Source organism: Babylonia areolata, chromosome 20 (assembly GCF_041734735.1).
Source record: "Babylonia areolata isolate BAREFJ2019XMU chromosome 20, ASM4173473v1, whole genome shotgun sequence".
Taxonomy (NCBI): Eukaryota; Metazoa; Mollusca; class Gastropoda; order Neogastropoda; family Buccinidae; genus Babylonia; species Babylonia areolata.
In genome coordinates, this window is record NC_134895.1 from 54,615,584 (window position 1) to 54,627,883 (window position 12,300).

At 42.9% G+C, this 12,300-nt stretch overlaps 1 long non-coding RNA gene across 1 annotated transcript in view; it reads right to left on the reverse strand.

Moving 5' to 3' along the window:
- LOC143295169 (uncharacterized) overlaps window positions 1-12,300 on the reverse strand; it is a 66,438-nt gene that overhangs the window by 17,173 nt on the left and 36,965 nt on the right. Inside the window, exon 2 of the long non-coding RNA XR_013056993.1 lies at window positions 796-977. This is a non-coding gene — a long non-coding RNA (uncharacterized LOC143295169). The remainder of the gene's footprint in view (window positions 1-795; window positions 978-12,300) is intronic.

A 12,300-nucleotide genomic window follows, 5' to 3' on the forward strand; every position in this document is an offset into this window, starting at 1 on the left:
TGCACGGTGAAAAATGTCAACCCCTGAATTCTTGCACCCCTGGTGGTATTTTATTTTCGTTCTATTTCATTTTATTGCATACATCCCCCCCCCCCCATATATATATATATATATATATATATATATATATATATATATATATATATATATATATATATATATGTGTGTGTGTGTGTGTGTGTGTGTGTGTTTGTGTGTGTGTATATATATTTATGTGTGTGTGTGTGTGTGTGTGTGTGTGTGTGTGTGATTTATGCAGAGAGAGCACGATAGACAGACTGACAGACAGGGTGCTACACCATGCACAGCTCTCTCGAACAGGTACCAGCCATCCTCTCCCTCTCAAACAGGTACCAACCATCCTCTCCCTGTCAAACAGGTACCAACCATCCTCTCCCTGTCAAACAGGTACCAACCATCCTCTCCTCTCCCTGTCAAACAGGTACCAACCATCCTCTCCTCTCCCTGTCAAACAGGTACCAACCATCCTCTCCCTGTCAAACAGGTACCAACCATCCTCTCCCTGTCAAACAGGTACCAGCCATCCTCTCCCTGTCAAACAGGTACCAACCATCCTCTCCCTGTCAAACAGGTACCAACCATCCTCTCCCTGTCAAACAGGTACCAACCATCCTCTCCCTGTCAAACAGGTACCAACCATCCTCTCCCTGTCAAACAGGTACCAACCATCCTCTCCGCGTCAGCTCTCCCTTTCTTCCCTCCATCCATCCGCACGTGCACAGCGTCACGTGACTTTCACCACCACCACCACGTGACCCCGCTGAGCCTCCTTACCGCTGACCGCTGATAAGCCACCCACAGGACCGGAAGTCTTTGTTCCACCAAACCACTTCCGTCATGCGCAGATGGCTGTCGCGGCAATGGCGATCCTGTCCGTTCCGGTGACGATGCTGTGCAGTGAAGCGGAAAAAGTCAGTGCCCGGGGTCCGGTCTGGCTGGCTGGAACCACTGGAGTTCTGGGGAAAGAGTAATATGATGACGATGATGATAATGATGAGAAAATTATTATCATTAGTGGTATAACAATTAATAGGATGTATAATGATGGTGGTGGTTGTGATTGCAATACCAACAGCACCAGCAGCAGTAGTATTAGCAGAAGTAGTACGCAGAAGTGACGCTGCTCATCGCCAAGGCCAGCTCCGCCTTTGGCAGACTCAACAACAGGCTGTGGAACAAAAAAGGCATCAGTCTCAGCACCAAGATGAAAACCTACAGAGCTGTTGTGCTGACCACCTTGTTGTACTGCTGTGAAACATGGACGACGTATCGCCGTCACATTCAACAACTTGAGCAGTTTCACCAGAGATGCCTACGAAACATCCTCGGCATAAAGTGGAAAGACAGGGTCTCCAACCCCCATGGTCCTAGAGAGGAGCGGCCTGCTAAGCATCGAAAGCCTACTGATCCAGTGCCAGCTACGCTGGACAGGACACGTTGTCCGCATGACAGACAGCAGGATCCCGAAGATGCTTTTGTATGGCCAGCTGAAGGAAGGTCACCATGAACTTGGAAAACCCTGCAAACGCTTCAAGGAGACCTTGAAGACAAACCTCAAAGCCTGTGACATAAAAATCGCTTCCTAGGAAACAGATGCCCTTGACCGCTCTCGCTTGAGGATGCTGTGCTCTATTGGCATAAAGACGTTTGAAAACAAGAGGACGCTGGCCATTAAGGAGAAGCGTGAGCGAAGGAAGCAGGGCTCAACTTCTGGAGACGTTTTCCCTTGCAACACCCGTGGGAAGTGCTGCGCATCCAGAATCAGTCTCTTCTCCCGTATGAGGACACACATCGACAGGTAGGCCTGCCTGCCTACTCATCCGTCGGACCGACGGGAGACTCCGTCACTAGTAGTGGCAGTAGCAGTAGCAGTAGCAACAGCAGCAACAACAGCAGGAAGAGCAGCTGTAGCAGCAGTAGTGGCAGCGGTGGCAGCAGCAGCAGCAATAGCATAGTAATAGAAGCAGCAGCAGCAGCAGCAGCAGTAGTAGTAGTAGTAGTAGTAACAGTTGCAGCAATAGTAGCGGTGGCAGTGGTGGTGATGGTAGTTGAAGTGATTATAATGGAAGAAGAAGAAGAAGAAGAGGAAGAAGAAGAAGAAGAAGAAGAAGAAGAAGAAGAAGAAGAAGAAGAAGAAGAAAAATGAGGAGAACAAGATCAAGAACAAGGACAAGAAGAAAAACAAAAATAACAAGGAGAACAATGAGTAATAAAGAAGAAAAAAAGAAGTACTCTTGTAAAGACGTCTTGGGAATAACCTGGGACATTATGATCGAAAAAAAAAAAAAAAAAAAAAAAAAACAACAGCAAAAGAAATCCCCAAAGAGCCGTGGTCGTGACTTTAAAAGAAAAGCAAATCTCTGCCGTTCGCTCCCGGAAGTGTAGTTTTACTGCTCGCTGTGTCATGAATCGGGTAGAAATACGATCAACGTCTCTTCTCTTTTTGTTGTTTTGTTGTTCTTCTTTTCCCCTCTTTGTGCTCAACACACGCCCTTTCTCCATCCCCCCTCCTCCGCCCCCCGCTACCCCCCACCCCCGCTCGCCACTGCCCCCTCGTGATTAAGGAGATGAGTTTGGCATGGCAGTCAACATGAACATGTCCTCTCCGTCATTCCTGGTGTTTGGTTAATGTCTCCTCCTCCTCCTCCTCAGCCTCCTCCTCTTTTCCCTCCTCCTCTTCCTTGTTTTTTTTCTTGCCCTCCTACTCCTTTTCTCTCCATCATTATCATCATTGACATCTTCATCATCAGCAGCAGCGTCATCGTTGTAACACACACACACACACACACACACACACACACACACACACACACACACACACACACACACACACACACACACACACAAGCCAAAACAAAAGAACAAACAAAAGAAAAACACACGCACACACACTCAAAGGCGCGCGCGCACGCACACACACACACACACGCACACACACACACACACACACACACACACACACACACACACACACACACACACACACACACACACACACACACACACACACACACACACACACACACACACACACACACACACACACACACACACACACACACTGTCCGTCACCCAAACCTGGAAACAAAACAAAATAACGAAACAAACAAAATCAGGAATGAAAGAAGGAAAGAAAGAAAGGAAAGGAAAAAAATGAAACAAAGAGACAAACAAACAAAAAGAAATGAAAAGACAAGAGAGCGAGAGAGAGAGAGAGGGAAACAACCAAAGAAAGAATAGAAAAGAAACAACCGCAAGCCATCACGCCCTATAACACACAGACATCAAAAGGCCAGGGAACAGCCTCTTTATAGATTAATGTCCCTTTAACGAATCTTCACTCTCCCCCCTCCTCCTCCTCCTATTTCTCCCTTTCCCATGACAGTCGTTCATTCTGTCCAACAGATCAATCGATGTCTGTGCTGGACTCAAAACGCAGCTTTCTCCTTTTCAAACGAAGGTAGGGAAGGGAGACAGGAAGGAAGGACGGACGGACACCGTTGTAAAGACGAAGAATGCCATTGTTTGCGGGTTGTCGGGACGCGGAACAAAGATAGTTCGGGACAGTAAAAACCAGTTTCAAGAACCGAACAAAGTCTTCCCAACATTCGTCAAAAAGAGGAATAGAACTCTGTTTGGGGGGTTTCTGTTTCCAACGATGTGCCGACACACACGGTTTACTCGGGAGGACTCAATGCTACGAGGGGGTGGGGGCGAGGGGGACTAGAACACTGTATTGCACATCAGCGTTAAGTCACAAGACAAGGGTAGCTTGTGCAGTCTGAATTGTGGAGAAGCCGGAAGAGGGGTGCCGGTGAGACCACTCTGGGCAGGGATTTCAACCTTCATGAAGATGAACTATTGCGCTTTTTACACTGAACGAACGTACAGATAAATAATATTCCGTTTGCTGCTTGTCCTAATGACCACTTCGACCATGGGCAGAAAAGTACAGTCATAAGGCTTTTGCTATTTATTAAGAAGGCTGATCATGTAGGTATGTAATAATGCAAACTGAACATTTGGTAATAGGAAAATTATGTCTTGAAATATAATAGATTCAGATCATTACCAGCCGGGGAAGAAGGTATTTTTCCCTTTTCTTCTACTGTCCGGGAAAACCTAGCTGGATACATTGTCCATCTGTTGGGCATTTGCTACCTACAGCAACACACGCAAAGAAGTTCTGACAGAGTTCTTTAGAAATGTTCTTCTAATGCCCGACTATACGAGGGCAATCAAAGAGAAAATTACTGTTTTCAGTTGCCGATATTCAAACAGGGCAATTTCTATCAAAATTACCGTTTTCAGTTGCCGATATTCAAACAGGGCAATTTCTATCCAAATTACCGTTTTCAGTTGCCGATATTCAAACAGGGCAATTTCTATCCAAATTACCGTTTTCAGTTGCCGATATTCAAACAGGGCAATTTCTATCCAAATTACCGTTTTCAGTTGCCGATATTCAAACAGGGCAATTTCTATCCAAATTACCGTTTTCAGTTGCCGATATTCAAACAGGGCAATTTCTATCCAAATTACCGTTTTCAGTTGCCGATATTCAAACAGGGCAATTTCTATCTCGATCACAATCACTCTACCGGTGTTGTCTACATCCCCATTACGTTGAAACACATTGAATCGTACCTGCGAGTTAGCAACTCCAAAGCAGTACACGCGGCGAGCTAGACCACTCGCTGGAGAATGTGCATCGCTTCTATGACAGTCATGTGATTTTGTTCTTCTCAGCTATGACAACAGACAGAGCAAGAGAAAAACATGACCTGAAGAGTGAGAAACGGGGAAGAGAGGGAAAGGGTCACAGCTATATCCGAAACACATGACGAGCTTTTATACTGGTCCAACAGCCTTTTGCAGCCATCACGACAATGGATTCAAACCAAATGTGTCTTGGACTGGACATGGAAAGGCGGGGCCCAGTGCTCTCCTTCCGCCGTTATAATCTACCGACAGTCAGCTGTCCTCAAACTGAGGTGGAGTGAGGAACGTCGGGGTGATGGCAAGGACAGGACACCGTGCCCAAACAGGGGCTCGAACCCCGAACACAGGTGGACAGGGGGTGACAAGTGCAAAGCCTAACCGATTCTGCCACGGCCATTCTCCAAGCTTGATACGGGGGTCGAACCACCAACCACGTCAGCCACAGCCCCTCTCCAAGCCAGGTACAGGGGCCGAACCACCAACCACGTCAGCCACAGCCCCTCTCCAAGCCAGGTACAGGGGCCGAACCACCAACCACGTCAGGCACAGCCCCTCTCCAAGCCAGGTACAGGGGCCGAACCACCAACCACGTCAGGCACAGCCCCTCTCCAAGCCAGGTACAGAGGTCGAACCACCAACCATGTCAGGCACAGCCCCTCTCCAAGCCAGGTACAGGGGTCGAACCACCAACCACGTCAGGCACAGCCCCTCTCCAAGCCAGGTACAGGGGTCGAACCACCAACCACGTCAGCCACAGCCCCTCTCCAAGCCAGGTACAGAGGTCGAACCACCAACCACGTCAGCCACAGCCCCTCTCCAAGCCAGGTACAGGGGTCGAACCACCAACCACGTCAGGCACAGCCCCTCTCCAAGCCAGGTACAGGGGTCGAACCACCATCCACGTCAGGCACAGCCCCTCTCCAAGCCAGGTACAGGGGTCGAACCACCAACCACGTCAGGCACAGCCAGGTACAGGGGCCGAACCACCAACCACGTCAGGCACAGCGTTCACCTCTCTCCAACAGACAGCTTTCACTGAACAGTTGCATCTGTTTAAATCGGTTGAATTCTTTCTTCCCTTCCTCCCCCACCCTCTCCAATCAACCCCCCCCATCTCTCTCTCTCTCTCTCTCTCTCTCTCTCTCTATATATATATATAATGTATATAAAGGTATATACCTTATACGTATCTGCGTGGTCATTTCCAAAATGACTCAAACATTGTTCACACAGACTTGTTTTCCTGCACTGCCGTTCTTCAAAGGAACAAGGACGCCCCAACAATATCAAACCTATCTACAGTATTGAGAGAAAATGTTTTAATTAATTCCCCTGACTGATACACCTCAAGTCGAAATGCGGACATGAAGAAAAAATAAGATCGCACGTGCAACAGATTAAGGCATGTCCAAGGTCATCTATACAGTTATTTGACTGACAGATCAATCGATGTGGCGTTTTAAATGCCTTTTTTATCATTCGTTTATGTGTATTGATTAGGGTTCTTTTTCAATAGAGCTGGTAAACAGGTGTAGTTCAGAGACAGGAACATATTTGCACATGTCTTTAAAATGTAGACACACAAACAAGCCAGCAGCTTGATACTCAGCACTTTGTTTTTCTACATTGCCACAAGGACAGAGCCGGTCGTTAACTAAATGACGACGATCAAACATGTGTCATCTTTGGTATCAGTACTCCCTTGACAAGTTGGGAGATGCGCAAAATTTACCTTGCTGTATTTTGTCTGTTTGTTTGTATAATGGATTTCTGTTTTGTTTTGTTTTGTTTTGACAGATCAGTGATATGCTAAACCAGCAGAGGTGTGCTTTTTTGTTCGGCTGCATGTCATCATTGCTAAACCAGGAACACAGACAGACAGACAGATGGACAGACTGACAGACAGACAGACACACACACACACACACAGACAGACACACACACACACACACACACAGACACACACACACACACACACACACACACACACACACACACACACACGCACAACTCCTTCAGTCGACCCTGTATCTCCCCCGTCTCCACAAACACGTTGAAAGCAGCGGAGCGGAAAGATACTGCACCAAACATGCACTCCATTACTGCCTGGAACAAGTCAGCATCAAAAGAAGTGGAAAACGGCCTTTCATCAATTGATGTCTGTTATCAAATCAATTTCTTTCTGCCCTCCCTCTCGTTTCCGCTGCACACTCTATCAGACAGATCAACCGACGTTTGCATTGAAGGCAAAACACTCATTTCCTGTTCGTTCAATTCTTTTTCTATAGATATTTTTTTGTTATCACGGGTCAAGACAATCACGGAAATGATAGAAGCCAGCTCTGCATTTAGAAAGGAAGAGAGAGCAGTACAGAGACATTCAGAATGAGCCTGTGATTGCACAACTTAATTTCCACGTGGATTAATAAAGTGTTTCTGATTTGATTGATTGATTTGATTTGATTGTCACGGGGATGGAGAATCCTGTGAGTTCGTACCGTGGATTTAGGGAAGTTTGTTCTTCGTTGAAAATAAACGAAAGCAGGCTGCCGTCTTTTATATTCTGTCGTTTTTTTTTCAATCCTCTTACTTTATTTGATTCTTTGATTTAAAACAAATTGATTAGTAGGAAACAGATTGTCGACAGAACGATTATCGCTATATTCCCTCACTCTGTCTCTCTGTTTATCCTTCAGTGTGTGTGTGTGTGTGTGTGTGTGTGTGTGTGTGTGTGTGTGTGTGTGTGTGTGTGTGTGTGTGTGTGTGTGTGTGTGTGTGTGTGTGTGACTATAATAATGTTCTTTCGTGTGTGTGTGTGTGTGTGTGTGTGTGTGTGTGTGTGTGTGTGTGTGTGTGTGTGTGTTTGTGTGTGTGTGTGTGTGTGTGTGTGTGTGTGTGTGTGTGTGTGTGTGACTATAATAATGTTCTTTCGTGTATGTGTGTGTGTGTGTGTGTGTGTGTGTGTGTGTGTGTGTGTGTGTTTATGTGACTATGTGTGTGTTTACATGTGTATTTGTGTAGTTTTATACCTAAGATTATACAAATTTACATGATGCTTCTAATGATCATCATGGTTATCATTGTGCTGCTGCCTTTCCAAGAGAATGAAAGATAAACGGGAATCAAGCAAACCAGTCAAAAAGTAACTGTGCAACGTTTTCTTCATAAAAATATTAGCTACTAAAACAAAAGTCAAAAAAGAGAGGAAAAAAAAGATAACACCATGATAATTCACTTTGACAGACATTGTCCCACAGTAATCACATCTTAAGTACAACGTGATAACACCATGATAATTCACTTTGACACTGTCCCACAGTAATCACATCTTAAGTACAAAATAATAACACCATGATATTTTACTTAGACTGACACTGTCCCACAGTAATCACATCTTAAGTACAAAATAATAACACCATGATAATTCACTTTGACTGAAACTGTCCCACAGTAATCACATCTTAAGTACAAAATAGCGATTGAAGTTTGTGTTGCTTCACAGGAAAACAACAACAACAAAACAAACCAGTTTACTTTCTGATGGGCTGAGTAAATGACATTGTCGTCAGAAGAACCAGGATCTTCACCAGTGGTATCCTGCATGAACTGAAGAATAAGAGGAACCACACTGAACATCACCGAGCTGACTGAACAGCTTTGCAGGGTCTCCTCTGATGTGTGGCCGTATGGCAGCCCAGTATTAACAGCTCTCTATAGACCATTGACACACAGAGACAGGGAAAGAATAAATAAACTCCACATGTGACTGCAGATGGGACGATCAGAAACGGATAGAATAAGGGTACCGCCAAACGGCATACAAAATAACAAAAAAGACACACAGGGGGGGGGGGGGGGGGGGGGACAAGAAAAAAATTTAAAGAAAAGAAAACATGTAGAAAGAAGAGTGGTTACAGGCAACGAAACTTAGGCATGAGGTAAAGAGCAAACACTCTCCTGAATGATTACTGCGAAGACCAAGAGAACCTGTTTGTGACGTTGAACAGCAGTTGCTGCGGAGGTGCGGGTTTGCTGCTTCCTGTCAAAGAACGGGATTGGGGTCTGTCATGACTTCTGTCCAGTTCTTCAGCCCCCCCCCCCGCCCCCCCTTCCACTGTTTCCTTGTTGTTGTTGTTATCATTGTTGTATGTCTTGATTGAGGAAACGAGTTGACGAACCAGAAACAGGTAGTGGTCAAACAAGGAGGATAAATTACTCTCTCATTCCAGTGTTTGTTTGCAGTCTTTTGTTGCGGTCTTCTTCTCCTTCTTCTTCAAGTAATTTTACGTACAGAATTTTGTTGGTATCTGATAAAAAAACAAAACTGGATGCTAACAAAAAAGAGGGTCTTCTGACGGACGAACTGAATGTTGGATTGCCACGTCCTTCTACTCATTCGTTGTTTAACTTTGTGAACAAAGTTCCTTCCATACCAAAGCCTGCAAAAGGTCAGAAATAAGTACAGAAATAAATCAACGAATTGCAAAATATAGCTAACTCACAATGATGTCATCCTGAACCTGGCTATGTAATGGTGCGCTCAAAAAGTAATCAGAGCCAGTTGATTTGCTTAATTGATATACGACACTCTTGATTGACTTTATTCAAACGTCCCACTGAACTGGAACCACTCGTCTGGGTATTGCTGCCCCATTCACGCTAACTGCACCCAGTACACACACACACACACACACACACACACACACACACACACACACACACACACACCAAACACATTCACACACACACACACACACACACACACACACACACACTCGGAGAGAGAGAGAGAGAGAGAGAGAGAGATTCAAGAGATTCAAGATGGTTTATTCATGTATAGGCCTAGGCCCCTTATGAAGGGGAATGTGAACATTATTTTACAAACAATACATCACGACACTGTGAGCATCAATAAACACAGTCAAACAAAAATATACCAGCATTACAGTTCAATGTGTAGGACAATAAAAGAAAAAACAACAACAAAACAAACAAACAAAAGAATACATACAGCATTTTCACGAAGTAGCCATTTCTCTGAATTTGAAAGCTTTGTATAGAAATAGTGAAAATTTGCGAACAACTTCAGGGGAAGTAGATGACATCAATAAGTTCAATTTAAACAACGTAGGTTTACTATAATATTTAGGCTGAATAAACTCCTCTCGAATGTTCCTTAAAGCTGGACAGCAAAGAACAAAGTGTATCTCATTTTCTTGTGATTCTTTACATAATGGACAGGTCAGATCACTGTCGTTACATGTTCTGTATCTGTAATGATGGACCGCTAATTCTGTAATGCCAAATCTAAATCTTGTTGTCATATATTTTAAATGTCTATCCATATTCAACACTAAGTAAGGTTTCAGATCAGACACACTGCAAAAATTCTTATAGAAACTAAATCTTTCACTATTCTGAATATGATCAGACCACTTCTGCCATCTACAATCAATTAGACGTTGTCGAAACACACCGATAAACGCCTGGATGCTACCAACACCTTGGTTTAACCAAACAAATCCAAATCCATATTCAAACAAACAATGGCGAATCTTGGTTACCCAGTTCACTCTGCCTCTAGTATCTAAATCATATAGCATATCATAAGCTTTGCGGGGTATTCTGTTATGTTCCATATGTAATAATCTCAACCAATAACGTATACACCTGACTGCAGAAACTAGATATAACGGGTATCGATTCGTTTCACCATATACTAAGTCATTTGGCGTTTGCCTATCTACTCCTAAAAATCTCTTTAATGCAAAAGTGTGGACTGATTCACAGTGAACAGCAGCTTTGTCTAGACCCCACAATTCAGAGCCGTACTGCACAACAGGCTGCACTTGTGTGTCAAATAATTTGATAAACAAATCAAAGGAAACATTATTGAGCATATGCAACTTTTTCATAATACAAATCAATGCATTTTTGGCTCTGCTTGCTAGATCTTTGCATGCCCCAACGAAACTCAAGCGTGTGGAGAAAAATATGCCCAGATATTTGTAAACATTGACAACTGGCATCAAACTACCATCATACACCCATCTTTCTCTGCTGCTCAAATAGCCACCCTTACGAAATACTATGATATTACTTTTCAACATATTAACTTTTAATTGGAGTGAAACTGCTGCATGGTGAAGGTTGTTCAACTGTGTTTGTAACCCTATAACAGTTTCTGAAATCAGAATAACATCATCAGCTAACAAAAGTATGAATAATTCAAAAGAATCAATCGGAAACAAAGCCCCATGTCTTCCATTATTAATTACATGGATTGCTAATTCATTAATGAATAAAGAAAACAAAATTGGACTGCAGGCATCTCCCTGTCTAACCCCAGCTGTACAATTAATGAATTCAGTCAGTTTAGCGCCGCAGCGAACTCTAGATCTTACTACATTATACATGCTTTTTACACATTTGTAAAGTTTACCTCTTATACCATTCCTAAGTAGAACTGGCCACAAAAGATTACGATTAACAGAATCAAATGCCTTTTCGAAATCAATGAAAGCAACATACAACTTACGATTAAACGAAAACTGTTTCTGTACTAATGCAAGCAACGTAAACATGTGGTCTACAGTAGAGTATCCTTTTTTAAAACCGGCTTGGTGGTCACCTGTGATGTCATTTTCATCCACCCATTCTTGCAATCTCTTATTGATAATCATTCCATATAATTTACCACTTATGTCACTTAGGGAAATACCTCTATAGTTATTGGGATTATTTACATCACCTTTCTTATAAATGGGCAAAATTATTGATTCAATCCAGTTAATGGGGTAAATACCCTTTTCAAATAATTTATTGAATAATTTAAGAAAGAAAGGAACTATATGATCAGTGCAATTCTTAAACAGTTCACCAATGATTCCATCAGGGCCAGCTGCTTTACCATTTTTAAGTTTCCTTATTGCCAACAGTACCTCTTCTTTAGATATTGGTCTATTCATGTATTGATCTGTGTCATCATCAAGTATATCATCATCATGTACAGCTTCATTTTCCACATTATCTACATTTGGTTGTAACAACTGCTGAAAATGTTTAAACCAAGTATCTATTTCAATGTTATGTCTTGGTTGTTTTCTTTTAAAAGAGAGTTTACTGATATTATTCCAAAATTCCTTTTGACAATCTATAGAAGCTACAAGCTTATCTATTAAAGATCTGTTAAATTCTTTCTTTTTTCTCTTTATCAAATGTTTATACTCTCTTCTCGCAATCAAATAAACATCCACGTCTTCTGTTTTTAATGTCCGTCGACAAACTCTTAACAAAGACCTTACGTTTCTTTTACTCATGGTACACTCTTGATCAAACCAGTCATCACGTGCCTTCTTGTTATTGACACGCACACATTTTTTCATACATTCTGCACTTTCTTTTATACATTCATTAAACAATAACAATGCATCATTTACATCCACATCTATTAAATCTATTGCATTATCAATTTTAGTTCTCATTTCATCATTCCTTAGAGTATCACGAAACAAATCAGCATATTCCTCATTCCATATAATTTTTTCAATGACTATG